Source organism: Hyperolius riggenbachi, chromosome 8, assembly GCF_040937935.1.
Source record: "Hyperolius riggenbachi isolate aHypRig1 chromosome 8, aHypRig1.pri, whole genome shotgun sequence".
Classification (NCBI taxonomy): Eukaryota; Metazoa; Chordata; class Amphibia; order Anura; family Hyperoliidae; genus Hyperolius; species Hyperolius riggenbachi.
This window is the reverse complement of record NC_090653.1, coordinates 115,015,445-115,042,069: the sequence shown is the minus strand read 5'-3', so window position 1 is coordinate 115,042,069 and position 26,625 is coordinate 115,015,445. Positions and strand designations below refer to the sequence as shown.

The 26,625-nt window shown below is 44.9% G+C and overlaps 1 long non-coding RNA gene across 1 annotated transcript in view; it reads right to left on the bottom strand.

Moving 5' to 3' along the window:
* Positions 1-23,290, bottom strand: part of LOC137528295 (uncharacterized) — a 33,303-nt gene extending 10,013 nt beyond the window's left edge. Inside the window, exon 1 of the long non-coding RNA XR_011023348.1 lies at positions 23,207-23,290. This is a non-coding gene — a long non-coding RNA (uncharacterized lncRNA). The remainder of the gene's footprint in view (positions 1-23,206) is intronic.
* Between the last annotated feature and the right edge of the window lie 3,335 nt (positions 23,291-26,625).

Genomic DNA, 26,625 nt, shown 5'->3' with positions numbered 1-26,625 from the left:
TGATTAGTAGTGATTAAGCTATTGGCAAATGAAAGGCATGAGCACTGAAAGGTGAAAATCGCTCTTGTCCGTTAGGGTAAAACCCGCTTTGGGGTGAAGTGGTTACAATCAATTTTCTCAAAAACTAAAAAGTCTTCTTTTTTTTTTTTTTTTTTACATTTCAAAAAGACTCATAACGTGGCTTAAGTCATGAACACCAAAATGCACTTCCAGGTCTGAGAAGACTATAAAGTAAAATACAGTAGAGTACCTATTATCCACCAAAGGTGAAGATTGCCTGATGCTGTGGATAGGTGACTTTCCAGTGGCTTGGGAGCAGAGTAGGATCATCCACCAGGCCACCTAGGCAGGTGCTTGAGGCCTAGTGGGTGTCAAGGAGCCTACCTCTTACCTTCTCTGACATATCCATAGTACAGCTTACCAAAAGGACCTCAAGGGGGACCCAAATCTACTACCTTGCCCCATTACATCTTAATCTTCTCTGCTTGGGAGTTCAAGCAGCAGGGGCATTAGAGTAGCACTTTTTTTTGTTTTTTTCAGCAGAGCCCTCTATCTCACTAATGCAGAGCAGTACTCAACAAAAAAAAAAAGATGCCAGAGCTCCAGACGCCATCCTCTTCTTTTCTTACAGCTAACAGCTGTTCTCCTGCATCTAGAAACCTTAAAGAGAACCTGAACTGAAAATGAAAAGTTAAAATATACATACACATGTGATACTTACCTCCTGTGTAGTCCCCTCATCAATCTCTTTCTCTTCTCCTGCTTCCTGTTTGTCCACAGTGATCAATGAAATTCCCCATCCTCCATAATGAAAATGGCCATTACCCCATAACAGCTTCCACGTCAGCACTAGAGTTGGGCCGAACGGTTCGCCGGCGAACGGTTCCCGGCGAACTTCGGTGGTTCGCGTTCGCCACCCGCAGGCGAACGTTTGCGGAAGTTCGCTTCGCCCAGTTCGCATCAAAAAACAAAATTTTTACCCTCCATTTCACTGTCAGCAGCCATGTTATGGTCAAACACACTGCTTGAGGACCCGCCCACCCTCCCTGCAAGCTAGGTCCTTTATACCATTTGACTCAGTTGTCTGCCTACACTAATTAATTATGGGACAGCTGGTACACACTCTGCTAGAGAGTTTTAATTCCTCCCACCTCCCACTAACCCTTCAACCTATTCCCTCCTCCCTCCTACCGGAGGGAGGAGGGTCTCTTCTGGCAGGGAATTATACTACTTTAAAAGCCAGTATACATCATACCATAGCTGGGAATCGAACCCAGATCTCACTGTGTAGTGGACACGTCACCCTAAGCACTGTACCACTACAGTAGTAAGTGAAGCTAGCCGAAAATGTACCATTAATGCTCAATGCAATAGAACCATTAGGTTGCTTAAAGGAGAACTGTAGTGAGAGGTATATGGAGGCTGCCATATTGATTTCCTTTTAAGCTATACCAGTTGCCTGGCAGCCCTGCTGATCTATTTGGCTGCAGTAATAATAATAATAATAATCCAAACATTTGTATAGCACTTTTCTCCTGTCAGACTCAAAGCGCTCAAGAGCTGCAGCCACAGGGATGTGCTCAAGAGGCCACCCTGCAGTGTTAGGGAGTCTTGCCTTGAACTCCTTACTGAATAGGTACTTGACCTAGCCAGGATTTGAACCCTGGTCTCCCATGTCAAAGGCAGAGGCCTTAACCAGTACACTATCCAGCCACTGTAGTGTGAATCCCACCAGAAACAAGCATGCAGCTAATCTTGTCAGATCTTACAAAAATGTCAAACTGTTGTTTGTTCAGGGTCTAGGGCTAAAAGTATTGGAGGCAGAGGATCTGCAGGATAGCCAGGTAACTGGTATTGCTTAAAAGGAAATCAATATGGTAGCCTCCATATACCTTTCACTACAGTTCTCCTTTAAAGAGAGTGATATGGCTGTTTCCTGTAAACAATACCAGTTGCCTGGCAGTCCAGCTGATCTTTGTGACTGCAATAGTGGCTGAATCACACCCTGAAACAAGCATGCAGCTAATCCAGTCTGACTTCAGTCAGAGCACCTGATCTGCATGCTTGTTCAGGGGCTGTGGCTAAAAGTATTAGAGACACAGGATCAGCAGGCGATTCAGGCAACTGGTATTATTTTAAAAGGAAAAATCCATATCCTTCTCCGTTTAGGTTCCCTTTAAGGATTTGTAGCATAAAAGCCAACTCACATTGGCTGGGATTTGAACCTGGGTCTCAACGTATGGTGGACAAGCACACTATCCACTATACCAACTGAAGCTGGCCTGAAATTGCTGGCCTGAACCAGCAATTTCAGGCCAGCAATTTCAGGTCCTCCAGCAGAGATGTGTATTTCACTCAATTAGGTGTGGCTCCAGGTATTAGAGCTTTTGAGACATGTTTTCTATCATTTTTCCAGCTGATAGAAACTTTTAAACTTTGAAAGTTCGCCTCCCCATTGAAGTCTATTGCGGTTCGCGAACTTTTTCGCGAACCGAACCTTTTGCGAAAGTTCACGAACAGGGTTCGCGAACTTAAAATCGGAGGTTCGGCCCAACTCTAGTCAGCACACTGTTACACTGTAATATCGCCCACATGAGCCATAGGGAAGCATGGACATTACCTTACACATCCAGTTGTAACTGACAGCTGCTGATCTATAACTGATAGCAACTGGGGTATTTCAGTTCTGACAAAATATTGTCAGAACTGGAAGGGATCACTGTAAGAAGAACATGGTGAGCCTCTGAGAGGAACTGACGGCGAGGTAAGTATGCAATATTCATTTGCAGCCAGCTATATCATGTTTTTATTTTAAATTATTTTACTCAGTTCAGGTTCCCTTTAAGGTGGCCTTTACCGGTCCAATTTATAGTGAAAAATTGTTCAAGCGATCAGATTATTCTGATTGGAAGAAAAATTGTTCACTACACTATCAACGAACTAATTTTTGTTTCCTATCTATCACAACCAACAATAAAATCCAAATTTTGGTTTGATGAAAATCCAATTGGACGACTATTTTTATAATCGTTCGTAATCAATTGTACCCATCAACAGAGATTATTTACAAACAATCTAATCAGAATTGCTGATCATTTAACATTTTTTTTGCTAGAAATTGGACCGTTAGTGGCCACCTTTAGAACATTATCCAGCAAATATATATCCATAACAAGTGCAGGGTTAATAAGTACATTGGTAACAGCTATAATGCTGCTGTTATATAAGAGAGAACAGAGGCGCCAAAAGGATAAAAGGGGTTTTAAAGGAGCTTAAAAGCCCAAACTTGGTAATTAGAGGAGGCAGTGGTGGACCTACCCCCTCCAAGCAGACACAAACGACACTCAGAGGCGCTGAGTGTCGTTTGTTTTGCTAGATGCTGTAACTCCTTTTTCTATTGCCTGAGGAAGCGGGCGCTGACCCGTGAAACGCGTTGCTTTGTTTTATCTGGAGTTCGTTAATAAATAGACTGAATGTACAGTCGTGTTGTGTCTGCTTGGAGGGGGTAGGTCCACCACTGCCTCCTCTAATTACCAAGTTTTGGCTTTTAAGCTCCTTTAAAACCCCTTTTATCCTTTTGGCGCCTCTGTTCTCTCTTATATAATAGTGTATCCACCCTTGGTGGAGGGTTGCGACCCTTTCTACTATCTGCAGAGAGCGACTTCTTGTTCCTGAGTGGGGTCAGGATGGTTTCCCCACCTGCCTTTACAGTGGTTGCCTATTGGTGACCCATGTTTGTGAGTATAACAACTATTACTCTTTGTCATTACCCCCTTTGTCAATACATACTACACTATTGGGGCTCTTGGTGTTCCTCTGTTTATCTCGTTTATAATGCTGCTGTTATTCTTATTGGGATTGCATCAACAAACCTCCAAACGTTACCTCATGAATCCAGCAGCTGGTTATAAAAACTCCAAAAAGAAGAACCTTTGTCATGGTGTTTTGGTGCCCTCCTTTTGCAGGTGTAGCACTAGGCACCTGCCTGGTTTGCATATGCTAAAAAGGGCATTGAATTAGTTGCAGCATTTCAGTTAATTTAATTACACAGCTCCACTGCAGATGGTCTGTTCAGGGATTGAAAACGTTTTTTTTTATTATAGAAAGGGATGTTCAGCAGAAGTCAAAGTTTAATTTAACTGAGATAACCTTTTTTAAAGTGCCTTAAAATACCACTTCTGTAGGACCACATTCTGGCTGCAAAGCTGAATCAACCACGTTTTCAATAAATGCCTTCCTTAAATGCTTATACTTTTCTATTACATGCATTTTAAGTCACCACACTGCTGACATTTCAGTAGGTTAAATATATCATTACTCTTTTTTTTTTTTTTTTTTATACTTTTCATAGAATTTCTGGAGTGCATATGCAATTTCCAAAGTAAAGTTGCACTAAGTAACAATGAATCTTTCATTTCCAATGACATTCTCACATTATTTGCATTTCACCTGTCAAACGTAAAATGGCTTCAAATGTGTAGAATACAGCCTGACCTTCCTTTTGCATGAAGCTATATTTGTATTGCTATACTTTAAAATAATCTTGTAAGACATTTTTGTTTTACTGAGTTGTTAGTTTGCTTTGTTATTGTAACGATGCTATATATAATTGCACGGCAAGTGCAGTTTACTGCTTCTCATTAGACATACTTTAGAAAGGACAGAGTGCTAAAAGTATGGAATATTTTAATGTTTTTTAGCTAGGCAGTTATTTAATTAGGCATGGCAAATTTTCTGCACTTAAACAGTACCTACGTATTCAGGGATCGGTTCTAGTAACAATGGTGCCCCCAGGCAAAATTAACCTGGGGGCTCCCAAATAGATACCCCTGCAACCAAAAATCGGCATTAGAGACCATTTGTTGCAGCCATATTTCCTAGTAGGGCCCCTGAGACAGCCCCCTGACTCTGCCAAAGACTGTGTAGGGACCCTGGGGAGCAACAGTTAAGTTGGGGGTCCCTACAGGCTTTGGGGCCCTGGGGCAATTGCCCCTTTGCCTCTATGGTAGCACCGGCCCTGTACGTATTTCTAAAATACTCTGCAAATACTGCCTTGTTTTTTGGGGGGTATATATTGCCTAATAGGGATGCTCACCGCATTCCGCGGAATTCTGTTTTCCGCGATTCCGGACGGAATTTGGTGATTCCGTTCCGTCGCATCGAAACGGAATTGCCATAGCGCTATAGCGGAAATTCCGCGGGATGATGCCTAATTCCGGTGGAATGCGGAATTTTGTTAGCCAATCACAAGGAAGCCCCTAGAAAAAGTTTAAAGTGAAAACAACAGGATTTATTCATGAAAGTCAGAATTTCTGCACCAGTCAGAGGCTTACAAAAACTACCCAAATGGATTTCGGCATAAAAATCGGAATTATTTCAGCACCAATTACAGTGTTAACAAAAAACAATCAATCCTATGTTAGCAACCAGCTCCCAAGCTATCTTACCTATCCCACCATTTTGTATAGGTCCCAAAGCCTACGCTACACCTCCTGCGGCGCAAAAAACACCAACATGGATCCACCGCCAGGTCGCAAAGCTTACGCGACACCTCCTGCGGCGCAAAAACCACCGCCATGGATCCACCAACAGGTCCCAAAGCTTACACGACACCTCCTGCGGTGCAAAACCCACTGCCATGGGACCACCGCCAGGTCCCAAAGCTTACGCGAAACTTACTGCGGTGCCAAAATGACCACTATGGGACCTGGCGGTGGACCACCGCCAGTTCCCATAGCTTACGAGACAACTCCTGCGGCACCAAAATGACCGCCATGGGAACACCACAAGGTCCCATGGCGTAAGCGACACCTCCTGCGGTGCCAAAACCACTGCCATGGGACCACCACTAGGTCCCATGGCTTAATCGAGACCTCCTGCAGCGCCAAAATGAGCCCATGGGACCACCGCTAGTTCCCATGGCGTAAGCGACACCTCCTGCAGTGGAAAAACGACTACCATGGGACCACCGCTAGGTCCCATGGCTTAAGCAACACCTCTTGCAGCGCCAAAATGACCGCCATGGGACCACCGCTAGGTCCCATGGTGTAAGTGACACCTCCTGCGGCGCCACAATGACCGCCATGGGACCACCGCTAGATCCCATAGCTTAAGCGACACCTCCTGCTGCCAAAAAAAATATATATATATATAAAAAAAGAAAAAAGACCGGGGGAACAGCCACTAGGTTCCATGGGCTACCATTTAGCATAAAAAAAGGTTTCATTTGCAATAACTTTAATTTTTCCTTTAATTCACAACACTCCGCGGAAATGTAATGGCGACGGAATTTAGCGCTGGCAGAATTCCGCAATTCCAGCGGAACAGAATTTGCTCATTCTGATCATCCCTATTGCCTAATTATGCCTAATTATGTTTGGGGCATACTCTTAGGCCTCTTTCACACCAAGACCAAGTTTTAGGGGACGTTATGGTCGCATAACATGCCCCTAAAGCAACGCCTGGTGATATTCAAGGAGGACGCCAGAGTGAGCCGCGTTATGCAGCTCTTTGTGCGCACTGCATCTCCGTGGCGCTGATTGGCTGGCGGGACCACGTGATGCGGAGTGGTCCACCAGGAAGAAAACACTGCACGTGAGCAGTGCAGTGAATATTAATTAGCCATGTGGCTAATTACTGCGCATGGGCAAGCAGTCTAATGCGGCTAAAGCCGCGTATAACGCACAGTATGCTGCACTTTCACAGAACGTGCAGCTTTGCTTTTACATTTCTGTGAGTTGGGCTGCGTTACAGGCTGCACTAGCGTGCGCCTGTAACGTCACACTGTGAAAGCAGCCTAAGGGCTGGAACCCACAAGGGCGATTTTCAGAGCATTTCTGGAGCGTTTGAAATCGCTAGCGTTTTGTAAAAAATGGATCGGGCAACTTTAACTGTAGCAATAGCAACTCAGAAAATCGCAAGCACAGGACATGCAGCATTTTGGGAGCATTAGCGCTTCAATGTAAAGTATATCATCGATGGCCTAATCGCTCAGCAAAACCTGCACGGAGCAATTTTGCTATCGTTTTCAGGTTACTGCACACTGTAACAAAATTAAAATTAATTGAAAGGACCAATCAGACTTTAAAACGCTAATCGCTAATCGCTACACAACCGCTGGCAAATTGATACACTTTTTAAAATCGCTCCCTAAAACGCTCATTAAACCGCTTACAAACTGCTCATACAAAATGCTAGTGCTTGCGATTAGTGATTGCGTTTTGCAGTGGGTTCCATGTTTTGGTGGTTTGCTGCCTAATTACCGTATATACTCGCAAGCAAGCCGAATTTTTGACCCCCCAAAAGTGGGCCAAAAGTTGGGGGGTCGGCTTGCTTGCGAGTCATGTGTGGGTGGGTGGATAGGTGCTGTCCCTCCCCGCTCCCCCTGCGGCCGCCGCTGCTGCTATTACCTCAGGCGGCGCCGCTGCCTCTATCCCCGTCCTCCTCCGGTAACTCATTCACACAGCAGCGCGCCCCCCGCTGCTGTGATGACGCAGGAAACCATAGAGAGCGGTTCCCATAGTAACGGCATCACGCTACAGGAAGCCGCTCTCTATGGTTTCCTCGTCATCACAGCAGCGAGAGGCGCGCTGCTGTGAATGAGTTACTACCGGAGGAGGACGGGGATAGAGGAAGCGGCGCCGCCTGAGGTAATAGCAGCAGCGGCGGCCGCAGGGGGAGCGGGGAGGGACAGCACCTACCCACCCATACTGGGGCATTATGCTAGCTATATGGGGCACTATACTAGCTATAATGGGGCACTATACTAGCTATACTGGGGGCACTATACTAGCTATACTGGGGGCACTATACTAGCTATACTGGGGGCACTATACTAGCTATACTGGGGGCACTATACTAGCTATACTGGGGGCACTATACTAGCTATACTGGGGGCACTATACTAGCTATACTGGGGGCACTATACTAGCTATACTGGGGGCACTATACTAGCTATACTGGGGGCACTATACTAACTATACTGAGCACTATACTAGCTAAACTGGGGCACTTCACTAGCTATACTGAGCACTATACTAGCTATACTGAGCACTATACTAGCTATACTGAGCACTATACTAGCTATACTGGGGCATTTTACTAGCTATACTGAGTACTACCTACCTATACTGAGCACTATACTAGCTAAACTGGGGCACTTCACTAGCTATAATGAGCACTATACTAGCTATACTGAGCACTATACTAGCTATAATGAGCACTATACTAGCTATACTGGGGCATTTTACTTGCTATACTGAGCACTACCTACCTATACTGGGCACTATACTAGCTATACTGGGACATACTGGGGGGATCACGCGGCCAGCGTTTCCTACCCCGGCTTACATGAGGGTCAATCATTTTTTCCTGTTTTTTGGGGTAAAAGTGGGGGGGTCGGCTTACATGCGGGTCGGCTTGCTTGCGAGTATATACGGTATGTTATTTTGGAGTGAATTATGTCTAATGGTGATCTTTGAGAGGATACCTTGCCTATTTATGTTACTTAGAGTGACCCCCTGCCTAGTTATGTTTCTTTGGGTGGTATAATGCCTAATTATGTTGCTTGGGAAAACATTTTCTCTAATTAATGTGAAAAAAGATTTTGTGTTATTATTATTGGGGTCGTGGAGGCATTCTGCCTGTGTTTCTCTGGAGGGAGGGGAACATTGTGCTGACTACCGTATATACTCGGATATAAGTCGACTTTGTGTATAAGTCGACCCACATATTTGACCACCTTAACCACTTGATGACCCACCCTTTACCCCCCCTTAAGGACCAGCGCTGGTTTGATTGATCTGTGCTGGGTGGGCTCTGCAGCCCCCAGCACAGATCAGGGTGCAGGCAGGGAGATCAGATTGCCCCCGTTTTTCCCCCCTATGGGGATGATGTGCTGGGGGGTCTGATCTCTCCTGCCTGCTGTGGGTGGCGGGGGGGGGCACCTCAAAGCCCCCCTCCGCGGCGAAATTCCCCCTCCCTCTCCTACCTGCTGCCTCCCCCTGGTGTTCCGGGCTGCACAGGACGCTATCCGTCCTGTGCAGCCAGTGACAGGATGTGGTCTGTCACATGGCGGCGATCCCCGGCCGCTGATTGGCCGGGGATCGCCGATCTGCCTTACGGCGCTGCTGCGCAGCAGCGCCGTACAAATGTAAACAAAGCGGATTATTTCCGCTTGTGTTTACATCTAGCCTGCGAGCCGCCATCGGCGGCCCGCAGGCTATTCACGGAGCCCCCCGCCGTGATTTGACAGGAAGCAGCCGCTCGTACGAGCGGCTGCTTCCTGATTAATTAGGCTGCAGCTGGCGACGCAGTACTGCGTCGCTGGTCCTGCAGCTGCCACTTTGCCGACGCACGTTATGAGTGTGCGGTCGGCAAGTGGTTAAGCTGGAATTTTTTGATAACTCAATTATAAGTCGACCCAGGAAAGTAGTAAAGTGTGTCATCATTGAGTTTTTATTTATGCAGTACATGGAGCAAGATACCTGGAGCAATTAACCCCCTCATGATCCCCATGCACCTTGTGCTACTGTTATTGTGCTAATACACATTAATTAACAGAAGCACAGTGTGGGGAAGAAGCTTTGCCTGTGAGAACATGAGGGGTTAATTGCATAGTTCAGTATTTAGTGGGAGCCTTCACTACCTCTCTGCTCTCACCGGCATGGTGCAGTAACTGCTCTCCCCAGCCGTCCCAGCTGCAGATGAGTAAAAGTGCCCTGCTGTCTGTGGGCTCACCTGACAGCCTGCTCCTCGATCTCCCCGATCACTGCCAGTGTTCCTGGTTGTGGGATAACTTGTTCCTGGCTGCCTGATCGGCGCTCTCCGTGATCGCGGCTGGTGTCATTTCCTCTGATGTTGACACATTTCCCGCTATTAGCATCCGCCTTCCTGCCCCGTTCATTGCTGCACTGCTGGACATCATGTGTAGCATCCTCTGCTCCTCGCTTTGCCGGAACTGTCAGCGGCGCAGCGCTAAGACCACCAGCAGTGCAACAATGATCGGGGCGGCCAGAAGGATGCTAATAATGGCAAATGTGTAATCCGGAGCAACATCACAGGACATTACACCAGCGGTGATCAAGGGGCCAGAAGCAAGTGAACCCGCAACCAGCAACACCGGCAGTGATCGGGGAGAGTGGTGAACAGGCTGCCAGGAACAGATGAGTCCACGGACAGCAGGGCACTTTTACCCATCTGCAGCCGGCGGCTGGGGAGATCAGAGAATGGGGCGGCCGGGGAGAGCAATTTTGGTGGCCAGAACGGGGATCCTTTTATACCGGCTAAAAGTCAGAAATTTAGGTATTGCCTGAAAATAAGTCGACCCCCTACTTTGCTTCAAAAAATCTGACCTAAATTTCTCGACCTATAGCCGAGTATATACGGTAATTCTGTTGTTTAGAGTGACACTTATTAAGTTATTTGGGAAGACATGCTGCCTAATTGTTATTTAGGTAATATACCTTCTTAATTATGATTAAAGATTCTAAAAGTATTGGTTGTGATGGTTTTATCATGTCTCATTTATCTATTGCTGCATTGGTTAGGGCCTTCTTTAATTTACCTTTGGAGAGAAGGCATCATATAACATATTGCTGGGAGAGATTTCTTGTTTTTCTATTTATGCCTACCTTTGATAACGCACATTGCTTTGCCAAGCCCACTATCCAGTAGTGGGCCAAAAATTTTTGCAGCGAAATTCCCAATTACGCATCGTAATTGTGATGCAAAATTTCAGAGAAAAACGTAATTAATTTTGTATGTAAAAGTAGTATTTCAAATGATTGCCGAATATAAAGGTTAAAGGGACTCCGAGCTCACGAAAAAAAGAAAAGTTGTACTCACCAGGGGCTTTCTCCAGCCCAGTGCTGGTCGGGAGGTCCCACGCTGGCGTCCTGGCTCCTCTCCTTCTCCCCGCTCCGGTATAGCTGACAGGCCGCAGCCCGGGCGACACTCGGTGGAGTGTCGGGCTGCAGCTTCCGCGTATGACGCGGATTACGTCACACGCCGGCCGCCTCGCGTCATCACGGCGGCCGGCGTGAAAGTACTGCGCATGCGCGATTAAAGCGCGCATGCGCAGTACTTTCACGCCGGCCGCCGTGATGACGCGAGGCGGCCGGCGTGTGACGTAATCCGCGTCATACGCGGAAGCTGCAGCCCGACACTCCACCGAGTGTCGCCCGGGCTGCGGCCTGTCAGCTATACCGGAGCGGGGAGAAGGAGAGGAGCCAGGACGCCGGCGTGGGACCTCCCGACCAGCACTGGGCTGGAGAAAGCCCCTGGTGAGTACAACTTTTCTTTTTTTCGTTACCTCGGAGTCCCTTTAATAGCAAAGCCCTCATACATGCTATTGCTACCAAAATTGCTACATACAGTATGTTAAGCAGAATAGTGGATATAAGACACAAAAATAATTTTTCAAAAAGACCTTGCAGTTTTTGAGAAACTCGATTTTAAAAATGCAAAGAAAAATGGTTTTTAAACTCATTTTTCGAAGTTTAAAAACATTTTTTTACTTGCATTTCTAATATCTAGTTTCTCAAAAACTATAAGGTCTTTTTGCAAAATTGGAGGCTTTGCTATTCACTGCTAAAGTCGGCAAGAAATTACGCAAAATGTTAAATTTCATGAAATTTTATGCGAAATTACAAATGAACACCCAAAATCAATTGAATTTGCAAATCGTAATTACGTATTAGCGTAATTGTAAAAATATATGCAAAATTTTGCTAAATCGTAATTTGTTGATTACGATCATCACTACCACTATCTGTGTTCTGTGCCTCTGCAGTAAAATTCGACAGCTGGGACAAGTATGCAGTCAGTGGAGTCAGACTTGATTCTAATTACCTTAAACTATAACTTTGAAAATATTAAAGACAAAGGATAGGTATGGAGAAACACTAGATAAATAAATAAAAGAAAAAGTCCTGAGATACTGGCTCTCATTTATTTAAATTGTCTCCACAATATTCTCATAGATGTTTTCACCCCTTACCACTAAAATACCTCTTCAGATCCCCACAAGTAAAAATATTCAAAGCAAATTAAAGAGGCACTGTAGCATCATATAGTAGAATGCAGTAAACTATTCAGGATAACCATTTTTATGATCATTTTCCTGGTTTTCAGCATCAGAAATACTTCCTATACTTATATAGTGCTGTACAATGGTACGTAGCCCCATGCTCCCAGTGATGCTTAGCCTGTTTAGCTATTCAGAATTCTCTTCCCAGAGTATTCTCTCGTAAATCTAAATTTACCAACATTCTCTTCTAAATTTACCAATATTCTACTAGCAGGTATTTCTGGTGCCAACATTTCTAGGCACACTTTTTGCATGCATGTGCTGTGGTATGTTATATGTGTCCACATATGTCAGAGTATCTATAAAGGACATTTATGCCTAGCAGTATTAAAATTAGAGATGTCGTAAACACACAATTTTCTGTTCACGAACAGCAAACGCGAACTTCTGCAAATGTTTGCAAACATGCAAACCTGGCGAACCACCATAGACTTCAATGGGCAGGTGAATTTTAAAACCTACCCAGAACTCCCCCGGTCACCTGTTCCCCCCTCCCCAGGCCGCTTTAACTTCTCTGCCTCCTGGTCCCCTCCTTCTGAAAGCTTGGATTCCCCCTTTCACTGTCCGGAGGCTGATACTTAACACCGCATATCAGCAGTGACCGGTGTGCAGGCACTGAGCAGTGACCATTAAAGGTGCTGTGTACAGGAAGTAAATAGATGTCACTTCCTGTACACAGCATCATTACTGGGCACTGCCTTGCTGCCTGCTAGCCGGTTACTGCTGATATGAAGTGTGAAGTATCAGCTGCCGCCTGCCGGGCAGTGGAGGAAGATCCAGGCTTTCAGAAGGAGGGACCAAGGAGTCAGCAGAAGAGGTAAAGCGGTGAGGGGAGGGGTTACCTATTCCTAGCTACACCTATTCTGACTGCACCTATTCCTGGCTATCTATACTGGCTTCACCTATTCCTGGCTACCTATACTGGCTGCACCTATTCCTGGCTACCTATACTGGCTGCACCTATTCCTGGCTACCTATACTAGATGCAACTATACCAGGCTACCTTTACTGGCTGCACCTATTCCTGGCTACACCTATTCCTGACTACCTATACTGGCAGCACCTATTCCTGGCTATCTATAGTGCCTGCACCTATTCCTGGCTATCTATAGTGGCTGCACCAATTTGTGGCTATCTATACTGGCTGCACCTATTCCTGGCTATATATACTGGCAGCACCTATTCCTAGCTACCTATACTGGCTGCATGCATTCCTGGCTACCTATACTGCAGGCAACTATTCCAGGCTACCTATACTGCGGGCAACTGTTCCAGGCTACCTGTACTGCAGGTAACTATTCCAGGCTACCTATACTGCTGGAAACTAAACCGGGCTACCTATACTGGGGACAACGATTCCAGGCTACCTATAATGGTGGCAACTATTCCAGGCTACCTATACTGGGGGCAGCTATTACAGGCTACCTATACTGCTGGAAACTAAACCGGGCTGCCTATGCTGGGGGCAACTATTCCAGGCTACCTATACTGGGGCAGCTATTCCAGGCTACCTGTATTTGGAGCAACTATTCCAGGCTACCTATACTGGGGGCAACTATTCCAGGCTACCTATACTGGGGACAATGATTCCAGGCTACCTATAATGTTGGCAACTATTCCAGGCTACCTATACTGGGGGCAGCTATTACAGGCTACCTATACTGGGGCAGTTATTGCAGGTTACCTATACCTGGGGCAACTATTCCAGGCTACCTATACTGGCAGAAACTATTCCAGGTTACCTACTGTATACTGGGAGCAACTATTCCAGGCTACCTATTCTGGGGCAACATATGCCTGGTATTACCCACCATGGCACGCTTAGCATGCCACACTTCCTCATTTCTTTTTTGAGGGGAAAAGGGGTATCATTAAATGCCCAGCATCCGATGTCAGATGCCCTAGGTACACCGCTGCACTACACTAACACCTGCTGCACCCATCAGTTACACTGCACTTTACTACACACTACACTAAGCCCTGCGGCCCCACCAGCTAAGCTACATTGCACTACAACAGTACAACAGGGGTGCCCACACTCTTTCGGCTCGCAAGTTACTTTAGAAACTGCCAAGCCCACGAGATCTACCACCCCCCAAACCACCACCTGCAGCATTCATAGGCAGTCAGTCACAGAAATCTCTCCCTAATCCTCCCCCCCCCCCCCACACACACACAAGCCTAGTGAATTCCTACAGAAGCCTTTTTCCCTACACAGTAATGAATCCCCCCTCCCTATCTCAGCAGGCAGCCCAGAATCCATCTCCCACCTTCAAACATGTAAACATAGCAAATAGCTTCAGAATCCTCCTGAAGCTATTTGCCCACATTGCACTTGCCTGGAGAGGAGGAGACGCACATTTTACAGGCAGCCTGGAGGAGAGAAGATGCTGCGTGCAGGCAGACTGGAGGGGAGGAGACTCTGTGTGAGTCACACAGCCTGGAGGGGAGAGACCTGTCTCCTCATTTGCTTGTCTCATTGATGCTGCTATGGCAACAAAATCTGACAGTCACGAGGCCGCAATCTACTCAGGAGGCGGTTGTGATCTACCGGTAGATCGCAATTGACCTAATGGGCACCCATGCACTACAATAGCTACCCTACAATGTAAGTGTAAGCTCTTACCTGATCAAGCCACTGGGTTCCTCCCCCCCTCACTCTGGTCTTGCCACTCTATACATGCTCCTCTCCTCCTCCGTCTGCAGCTGCTTCCAATATACACTGCATGACACCAGTGGCGCATGCCATGTGTGACTGTGGTGCATGTGCACCACTGGGGGTCACACTATAAGAGGAAACCATGAACAGGAAGTACGGAGGATTGGAGCATGTATAATGGCAGGGGTTCACAGGGCCAGATTTATCAAAGCATTACCGACAGTTTTTTCTTCTAAAACTGTTCTAACCAGCAGATGAACTGTTCTGCACGATAGTAAGAAACTTCTCAAATCATACGTAATAACGGCAGTTTAGCGGGGATTTCTACAGCTGCACTATAGTTAAAGAAAACTAAACTGAAAATTAAAAGTCAAAATAAGCATACACAAGTCATACTTACCTCCTGTGTAGTCTACTCCTCAATTTCTTTCTCCTCTCCCACATCCTGTTTGTCCACTGTGAACAAGGGAATTCTCCATCCTCCATTTTGAAAATGGCCATTACCCCATAACAGATTTCTGGTTAGCACACTGTTAAACTGTAACATCGTCCACTTGAGCCATAGGGAAACATGGACATTACCGGGCACATCAGTTGTCCACTCAGCTATAACTGACAGCAACTGATATATAACTGACAGCAACTGATATATTTCAGTTCTGACAAAATGTTGTCAAAACTGGAAGGGATTATGGTCAGAAGAAAATGGTAAGCTTCTGAGAGGAACTGTTGGCAAGGTAACTATTTAATGTTCATTTGAAGTAACCTCATGTGTTTATTTTAAATAATTTTAGTCAGTACAGGTTCCCTTTAAGAAAAGTGCAAATCCATCCTTAAACTGCTGCAGATTAAGAAGTGCTTCATAGCAGTTCTCCAGATGGTGAAGGCTAGACATGATTTGTGAAGGGCTTCTCCCCCTCCACTCAGGGGGAGATTTATCAACGCATTACCGACAGTTTTATGTTCTTAATCTGTTCTAACCAGCAAGGAGAACAGTTCTGCATGATAATAAGAACGCTCTTAAATCCTAGTAATAGTGGCAGTTTAGCGTGGATTTCTAGAGCTGCACTACAGTTAAGAGAAGTGCAAATCCATCTCTAAACTGGCGCAGATTAAGAAGTGCTTGAAAGCAGTACTACAGATGTAGAGCTGCTGGCTAGACATGATTGCAGAGTGCAGGCTAGACATGATTTGTGATGTGCCCCTCCCATCTGCTTAATTCCTCCTAAGAGCCTGCAGCTATCAATACAGCAGGTGTGTTGGTTACCTCAGCAACAGCAATTCCCCTCACACACTGCACTGTCTGAGAGACCTTCCTGGCTCCTCCTATTATACAACAGTTTTAGAAGGAATCTGCACTATCTAATGATTTCTTAAAATGCCTGAGATAGTTCTGCACGGATTTCTAAAAACCTACTAATATTTTGTCTCAGACACTCTTGATAAATCTGTCTCACAGTGTATAGCGGTAGCTGCATGCGGAGGAACAGCAGGATTGGAGCGAGGGGTAGATGAGTGCAGTGGCTGGATGTGGTAAGTGCTTCTCTGTGCACTCTGCATCACTACAGCATGTTTTAACATATATTCACACTATAAGATGCCCCCCTCAGTTTTTTTGGGGGGAAAGTGTGTCTAATAATCCAAAGAATAAAGTAATTGTTGTCTCATGTAAGGTTTGTATTTTTTTTTCTAAAAAAGGTGTATTGATATTTTTACTACAGTTTCCTCTCCTTGTGTCCCCTTGTCTTTTTGATCTTATTTTACTAATATTATGCTGGAGCGATAGAGGAAACCTTCATTATTCAAATTTAGACTGAATTTAGATATTTCATGCGGTATGCGTTTGAGGAATTGAGCCCCTTGTCCTCTGTTTCCTAATTTATTTTAAAGCGTTCTAGGAAATGGGACAATATTCAATATGAAAATAAACTGTTTGTTTACAGCTCTGCCTTTCTCGAGTGCCAAGTTCTTTAAAGCCTCGAGTCATCATCTTAGAATTATTATTATTATTGGTACTTGTAAACAGGGTACAATGCCATTTCTCACATCCTTTTCATATTTGATATCACTGTTCGAGAGAAATGTGCAGCTGCATGACCTAGAGATCGCTCCACAAAGTACAGAGCTGCCAGCAAAGTGGGAGTTGTTTGAAAAAGTCATCATCTGACTAGAGATGGCCCGAACCTCCGATTTTCGGTTCGCAAACCATAATAGACTTCAATGGGGAGGCGAACTTTGAAAACTAGAAACACTTATGCTGGCCACAAAAGTGATGGAAAAGATGTTTCAAGGGGTCTAACATCTGAGCTTTTGCATGGATGAGTGGGATAGATGCCAAAAGTCCCAAAGAAAAATCTGGATTTGACGCAAAGCAGCATTTTAACCACTTAACGACCGCCCCCAGCCGATGGGCGCCGGCAAAGTCCGGGCCCAAACGACCGCAATACGCCCATCGGCGGAGGCGGCTGCGGGAGTGGCTATGCGGCGATCGCGTCATTTGTGACGCGATCAGCCGCCGGGGACTGGCTCCGCCCACCGCTCGCTGTAACCCGCCGGCCGTTCGGAAGCGCCGGCGGGTTACTAGCTGCCCGATCGCCGCACGGAAAGTGTATAATAGGCTTTGTAATGTATACAAAGCCTATTATACTGGCTGCCTCCTGCCCTGGTGGTCCCAGTGTCCGAGGGACCACCAGGGCAGGCTGCAGCCACCCTAGTCTGCACCCAAGCACACTGATTCCCCCCCCCTGCCCCCTGATCGCCCACAGCACCCCTCAGACCCCCCCCCCCCTGCCCACCCCCCAGACCACTGTTTGCACCCAATCACCCCCCTAATCACCCATCAATCACTCCCTGTCACTATCTGTCAACGCTATTTTTTTTTTAGTCCCTAATCTGCCCCCTACTCCCTCCTGATCACCCCCACCCCTCAGATTCTCCCCAGACCCCCCCCAGACCCCCACCCCGTGTACTGTATGCATCTATCCCCCCTGATCACCTGTCAATCACCTGTCAATCACCTGTCAATCACCCGTCAATCACCCCCTGTCACTGCCACCCATCAATCAGCCCCTAACCTGCCCCTTGCGGGCAATCTGATCACCCACCCACACCAATAGATCGCCCGCAGATCCGACGTCAGATCACCTCCCAAATGCAGTGTGTACATCTCTTCTCTCCTCTAAACACCCACTAATTACCCATCAATCACCCATCAATCACCCCCTATCACCACCTGTCACTGTTACCCATCAGATTAGACCCTAATCTGCCCCTTGCCAGCACCCAATCACCCGCCCACACGCTCAGATTGCCCTCAGACCCCCCCTTATCAATTCGCCAGTGCAATATTTACATCTGTTATTCCCTGTAATAACCCACTGATCACCTGTCAATCACCCATCAATCACCCCCTGTCACTGCCACCCATCAATCACCCCCTGTCACTGCCGCCCATCAATCAGCCCCTAACCTGCCCCTTGCGGGCAATCTGATCACCCACCCACACCAATAGATCGCCCGCAGGTCCGACATCAGATCACCTCCCAAGTGCAGTGTTTACATCTCTTCTCTCCTCTAAACACCCACACCTCAGAACGCCCTCAGACCCCAGCCCTGATCACCTCGCCAGTGCATTGCTTGCATCTATTTCCCCCCTCTAATCACACCTTGAGACACCCATCAATCACCTCCTGTCACCCCCTAGCACACCTACCCATCAGATCAGGCCCTAATTTGCCCCGTGTGGGCTCCTGATCACTCGGCCAAACCCTCAGATCCCCCTCAGACCCCCTTCCAATCACCTCCCCAGTGCATTGATTGCATCTATTTTCCCCTCTAACCGCCCCCTGAGACACCCATCAATCACCTCCTGTCACCCCCCTAGCACTCCTATCCATCAGAACAGGCCCAATACATCCTGTCATCTAAGAGGCCACCCTGCTTATGACCGGTTCCACAAAATTTGCCCCCTCATAGACCACCTGTCATCAAAATTTACAGATGCTTATACCCCTGAACAGTCATTTTGAGGCATTTGTTTTCTAGACTACTCCTCGCGGTTTAGGGCACCTAAAATGCCAGGGCAGTATAGGAACCCCACAAGTGACCACATTTTAGAAAGAAGACACCCCAAGGTATTCTGTTAGGTGTATGATGAGTTCATAGAAGATATTATTTTTTGTCAAAAGTTAGCGGAAATTGGTTTTTTATTGTTTTTTTCACAAAGTGTCATTTTTCACTAACTTGTGACAAAAAAAAATAAAATCTTCTACGAACTCACCATACCCCTAACGGAATACCTTGGGGTGTCTTCTTTCTAAAATGGGGTCACTTGTGGGGTTCCTATACTGCCCTGGCATTTTAGGGGCCCTAAACCGTGAGAAGTAGTCTAGAAAACAAATGCCTCAAAATGACCTGTGAATAGGACGTTGGGCCCCTTAGCGCACCTAGGCTGCAAAAAAGTGTCACACGTGGTATCGCCGTACTCAGAAGAAGTAGTATAATGTGTTTTGGGGTGTATTTTTATACATACCCATGCTGGGTGGGAGAAATCTCTCTGTAAATGGACAATTGTGTGTAAAAAAATTTTTTATTGTTTTTTTCACAAAGTGTCATTTTTCACTAACTTGTGACAAAAAAAAAAATCTTCTATGAACTCACCATACTCCTAACGGAATACCTTGGGGTGTCTTCTTTCTAAAATGGGGTAATTTGTGGGGTTCCTATACTGTCCTGGCATTTTAGGGGCCCTAAACCGTGAGGAGTAGTCTTGAAACTAAATTTGTCAAAATGACCTGTGAAATCCTAAAGGTACTCATTGGACTTTGGGCCCCTTAGCGCAGTTAGGGTGCAAAAAAGTGCCACACATGTGGTATCGCCGTACTCAGGAGAATTAGTATAATGTGTTTTGGGGTGTATTTTTCCACATACCCATGCTGAGTGGGAGAAATATCTCTATAAATAGACAATTGTGTGTAAAAAAAAATAAAACAATGTCATTTACGGAGATATTTCTCCCACCCAGCATGGGTATGTGTAAAAATACACCCCAAAACACATTATACTACTTCTCCTGAGTACGGCAATACCACATGTGTGGCACTTTTTTGAAGCCTAACTGCGCTAAGGGGCCCAAAGTCCAATGAGCATCTTTAGGCTTTACATGGGTGCTTACAATTAGGCACCCCCAAAATGCCAGGACAGTGAACACACCCCACAAATGACCCCATTTTGGAAAGTAGACACTTCAAGGTATTCAGAGAGGAGCATAGTGAGTCCGTGGCAGATTTCATTTTTTTTTGTCGCAAGTTAGAAGAAATGGAAACTTTTTTTTTTTTTTTCTTTTTTGTCAGAAAGTGTCATTTTCCACTAACTTGTGACAAAAAATAAAATCTTCTATGAACGCACCATGCCTCTCACTGAATACTTTGGGATGTCTTCTTTCCAAAATGGGGTCATTTGGGGGGTATTTGTACTATCCTGGAATTTTAGCCCCTCATGAAACCTGACAGGTGCGCAGAAAAGTCAGAGATGCTTGAAAATGGGAAAATTCACTTTTGGCACCATAGTTTGTAAACGCTATAACTTTTACCCAATCCAATAAATATACACTGAATGTTTTTTTTTTTATCAAAGACATGTAGCAGAATAACTTTTGCGCTCAAATGTATAGGAAATTTTACTTTATTTGAAAAATGTCAGCACAGAAAGTTAAAAAAAATCATTTTTTTGCCAAAATTCATGTCTTTTTTGCTGAATATAATAAAAAGTAAAAATCGCAGGAGCAATCAAATAGCACCAAAAGAAAGCTGTATTAGTGACAAAAAAAGGAGGTAAAATTCATTTAGGTGGTAGGTTGTATGAGCGAGCAATAAACCGTGAAAGCTGCAGTGGTCTGAATGGAGAAAAAGGCTCTGGTCCTTAAGGGGCGAAAAGACTGTGGTCCTGAAGTGGTTAAGGGCAGAAATCCCATTGAATGCTAAATTGGAGGCCTAAGGTGCTTTAAAAAATCTTGAATGTGTATACATCAATCAGGGAGTGTAATTAGAGTACTGCTTCCCACTGACATACCAATCTCACTGTGTAACGCACCGCAAACAACTGTTTGTGTAGTGACGGCTGTGCTGGACTGGTGCACACCATGGCCAGAGTGCAGGCCGTGGTGGTTTTAAAGCCCATATGGTCGCCGGGCTGTGGTAGCTCAATGATAGGACAACAGTGACTGTCAGGTAGGTATATGCAGTGATGGGTATTATAATGTGCACCTGTCACACACAGACAGGTACTGAACAGGTACAGTGACACTGCGTGCGCTCACATAGGTAGGTGGGTGCACTGAAGTGAACAACAGGTAGTAGGTATATGCAGTGATGGGTATTACAATGTGCACCTGTCACACACACAGGTAGTCACTGAATGTGCTGGGCCTGGCTGGCAGTGGCAAACACAGTAGGAATTACCAAGGCTGTCTATGCCACACAAGTGTCTGTCTGTGGGGGACACACACGAAAAAAAAGGAACAAGATTAGCTCTCAAAGAGCTGTTGAGGGGTGCTTTTTTAACAATAAGAATCAGCAAGGAGCAAGCTAAGAAGCCTACAAGAGCCTAACTAATCAATGCAGGCACATGAGTGATTCCAATGCCTGACGCTGCCTACCTTTTATAAGGGGGGGAGTGGCTCCAGGAGGGAGTGTAGCCTGATTGGCTAGAATGTGCTTGCTGACTGTGATGTAGAGGGTCAAACTTGACCCTAATGATGTAGTATAGGAGGTGAATAGAACCGCCATAAAGTTCCCGTTCGTGGGTGAACACGAACCACCGAAAATCGCCTGGAACCGTTCGCTGGCTAACCGTTCGGGCCCTCTCTACATCTGACCTCACTCACCTCCTCCTTCTGCTGCACAGTCTCTGTACACAGGAAAAGACTGTCTGGTCTCGTGTCTTAGCTTCTATTTTAGGCCCCTTTCAGACGGATGGCTGAACTTTTGATGACAGTACAGCCTCCTGTCTGCCACCCGCCAGTGCAATTCGGGTGCAATTTAAATGCAGCTGAATTGTAGTGGTTGTAACACCACACATTTGACATGCGGTGGTGTTACTGGGCAGTGGATGAACGCGACATGCCAAGTTGGAGGGGGGCGCCTGAACAGCAGGGAGCTAACAAGTACTGTGCAGGAGAGCAGCTGATGAGCGGTGAAAGGGCCCTTACTTTCTCATATGAGTAATGAGATGCCTGGATGGGGAGGAGATTGAATATAACACCAACTGATATTCAACCCACCAAAATAGTATCTGACATTAGAACAGAAAATAAGCATTGCAAATTTAGCCAGGTAACAAAAAAAATGAATGATGTGTAATGCACAAAGCTTTGTAAACTGCAACTCATAATATTTTAACTTAAGATGCATAAAAAACACAAACTTAAAGTAGTGCTTTAAATTAAATAAAGGACTTGCTGTTCTGCAGTGTTCCTAATACAGGTTTAAACATGTTACTCAAATAACATATATAACAATTCTATGCTGCACCACCACTTATATATATATACTGGCACAAAATTGTCCCACAAAAATGATCACAAAAAGGTCCTTTTAGTGCGCTGTGTACCATCCACAAAATGACTGACATTAAAAAGAACTCCACTGCACGCATCCAGGATCACACAGTAAAAACAGCTCAAAATAGTGTAATACTGTTTGGTTTATGCTTCACTCATGCTTCAACTAAACTGTGCAGGTGCTCAAATGATGTTGTACTGTGTTCCCACCACCCCGCAAACAGAGAGGCTATCCAGATTCAGACCACCTCTTATTCAGGTGGGGGTCTCACATAAGTTGTATGTCTCACTTGGACATCAGTGATTCATACCCAGACATCAATCTTCAAATTGGCCTTTCATTTCCTCAATAAAACATATAAGAAAACTCATTGCACAGTATCACAGTGGTGTGTCTCACAGGCCCGGTACTCATGCTCCAAATGCCATCTGTTTTCGACGGCTTAACACGCTCCCCAGGACCTTCCGCGTTCCACTACTCACGTAACCTTGCGTCAGGCGTACTGGCTCCGTCCTACGCACGTTTCGTTATCATCCAGACTCATCAGCCCCTGATGAGTCTGGATGAGACGTGGTCTGAATCTGGTGAGCCTCTCTGTTTGCGGGGTGGTGGGAACACAGTACAGCACCATTTGAGCACCTGCACAGTTTGGGTGAAGCATGAGTGAAGCATAAACCAAACAGTATTACACTATTTTGTGTGTATAACATGACTTTATCAACATTTTTGTACTCCATACAAGTATTTAGGTAAATGTTGCAAATAGTCTTTAAAAAAAACATCAAGTCAGGCCCGCAGAATAACTTGCATACTTATTTTATGCACTCTGCAATCCCACACGTTTCGACTATTTGCAGTGCACAGGTGCCTTGAGGGAGGAAGGCTAATGTATTACCTTACCTGAAATGCGTTGATGTGTTGGAGGGATTGGGCCCTTGTGGATGACACTTATGGATGTGCTTAAATGCGCATAGATACGTTTTCAGACTAAGCCGCTTATATCCCTGTAAGATGACGTCACCAGGACACTGAGCCGGGATGACTTGATCTGAAGTCCCGCTGCAGAGGGATCCAGTTAGGAAGTTTTGCTGGTGGAGGTAGAATATACCAATGAGAGCACGGAGGTCGCAGGCAGGAGCGGAGATGTGAGGGCCACTGAATTCCTCTAATCAGAAGTGGTACAGTACTATGCAGATTGAACACTGTGACTGTTGTATGACACTTGTGGAGAGTGTGGAGCCATACGGTTAAACTGAAAACCGCTGAAGAAGATTACAGTAAGTGAAGACTTAAAAGACTATTCACCTTTGTGTTCAGTACTTTATTATTATTATTATTATTATTATTATTTTTTAGCACTTAGCATTGCATTTTTTTCAGAACAGGATCCTTCTGTGTGTGTGAATGGTGTGAGACTGGGTTTTAGAACCGCAGCATTTATTGACATAATAATTGAATTATTGGATTGAAGCTCATTGGATTATAGCATATATTTCGAATAAAAGGATCATCTCTTTTTCTTTTAAATAGCTTGGTGGATTTGTCTTTGTTTTTATTGAAGTTGTCAAATTTTGAAGGGTGACTTTATTTCACAATGCAGCTATATAGGGAGATACACTAGTGCCACCTTTGTCTGTTTTTTCCCCAGTATCTTACTTTATTTTGTTCAAACAACTTTATCAGTCAAACAAACAGGTTCTCAAAAGAACACATTTATTTGTAGTATGTCATATATATTCCTAGCAATAAATGAATGTATATTTACAAATACAAGTATGTTATTTTTAAGTGATGACCGTGAACAAAGACATCATTCTAATACAGCACTATACAGTCCCTGAAGCAGATTTGCAAGTCTGCTAATACCGCAGATGTCATCATATTGAAGTACATACTATACAGGCCCCTATAAAAGAAATCAGTTGTGACAGTTTGACTTTTTATAAGGTCAGTTTAATACACAGTGCCTATAGCCTGAGCTAAATGACTGCCTTCATAAATATCAAATGTTGTTACTGCACAATATTTCTGCGTGGTCATGGGCTATTTTAAAGTCTGCCTAAGTCATACAGTGTTGTCCAGAATTCAGATCAAATTCTAAAATGTGGTTATGCAAATATATAGTGGTGTCTTCGCAGACTAATAGGGGCTCCTGGAATTTTGCATGACTAATAACTTGACTGCAGTCCAAACTCTCATTTCCATCCAAATGGCATTTTGGGCTTTATACAGGGATAACATCTTCTGGTATTAACTAGAGGAATGATAAAACACCTCAGAGACATCTTACCTGGATCATTTCCTGAAAAAGAGTAAGATGTTCAGCTGAATTTAATGTAAAAACTTCCAACATAATTGATAGGTAAGTGACTATGGGCTGTTGGCTGAGCAGCATACGAATGAAGCTGCACTACATGCTTCTGAATCTCATTACATTTATCAGCAGACAGGCACACAGTACAGTCAGGCATGTAGTACTGAGCCTGATACTGAAGGAATTCAGAATACAGCTAAGGTGACATGATGCGTGTGTGTCCTACAGAAAAATAAAAAATAAAAACAGCCCCAGTACTCAAAAATAGGAGTCAGGTTTTTAAAATGCATCCCCCCCGGGGTACCATATACAACATAAACAACAAAAACTGATGAGACTGATTGATAACAAACAACTATTTAGTATATATATATAAAAAAAATGAACAAAACGTTATTAATCTTGCAGATTAATATATACAACATATACAACATACAGCAGAATGTGATACCTTATTCAGGATATCCATTTTACTGCTATGTGTCCTGGTTACAACAATAACATAAACACTTCTTATATGTATGCATTGTTGTGTATTGGTATGTAACTGCGTCCTACTAGTGATGATTAGCACAGAGATCCTTTTCCTCCCAGTGCACTCTGGGAGAAGGAGCAGTTGAAAAAGCTGTGGCCAAAAATGGGCGCAATTGTTATTTATCGATATACAGTATGTGGGCACAATTTTTATTTATCATAATATAGAAAGCCGTTTCGCTATTTAGAGGGTGGCTGCAATTAAATGTAAATTTCTCTTATTATTGTTAGTGGGGTTTTGGGGGGGGTGTTAAGGTTAGCCCCCACTGGGGGGGGGGGGGGGGGGGTGGGGGGGGGGTTAGGGTTAAGCACCACCAGGGGGCTCTTAGGGTTAGGCACCACCGGGGGTCTTAGGTTTATAGACATCTCCAAGGGAGGGTTCTATGTTAGAGTAGGGAGAGGTTAGGTTATAGTTAGGTTCAACATTATTGGTATATATACCGCTAATGTAATCAGCGCCGGAGCTACCATAGGAAAAAATGGGCAATTGCCCCAGGGCCCCAGAGTCTGTAGGGGCCCCCAATGTGTCCCTCCCCCATCTTAACTGTTGCTCCCCAGGGACTCTGCAGAGTCTGTTAAGTTGGGAGGTGATTGGGGGAGGGTCAGCAGCCAGCTCAGGGGCCCAGGAGGAAAATTTGGCTGCAACAAAGGGCCTCTAATGATGCTTTTTGGTCGGGGGTGTCTGTTGGGGGGCCCCCAGGCTAATTTTGCCCTAGGGCCCCATTGTTACTTGAACCAGCCCTGAATGTAATACCACAATTAAATTGTTATTTACCATTTTTGTTATCATTTTTGTTATTTAAGCGCTTAAATTGTTAATTACCGATATTGCTAGTAATATAGTTATTTAACACCGCACCTCAATTAGCTTGCAACTTTTTTCAAATGTATGCCTGGACGACTAAGTGTTGTTTCTGTTTACTTCAGGACTCACAAACATTCTGCAGTGATTTTGCTTGCCAGCAGTAAAGATGTCACCAACTGTGACAAATGTTAGAATGTAGGTCGGAGAGAGGAATGATTTTACAATGTGCAAACACTGACTAAATAATGCATAAAGGAATATTGTAAAACTTCAATCTTTAATTTACATTCAGTAAAGGTCCTCTTTAAGTGTGCTCAAAATGCCTTAGCCAATTGATTACTGCCATTATGCCATACAATAGATGGTATGTTCTTTTTGCCATTAGTTATGGCAAAAGGATGTAAATATATCTGTAGCTGTCAGCAAGTACATGCTAGCAAATGCCTGCGCTCATTAAGCCTCCTCCATGCAGGCAAATGAAGACAGTAAATTTACCACCTGTCAGCTGCATCTGTGCAATGGCCAGATACTTGCATTCACTTAGCATGGTCATTGAGGAGCGTATGGGGCAGTTTGGCGCTGGGCCTTTTTGGCACAGGGTGTGCTGAATAACAGCTCACCCTGCTGCCACACAAATTCGGGGGGTGTTATTATTATTATTATTTA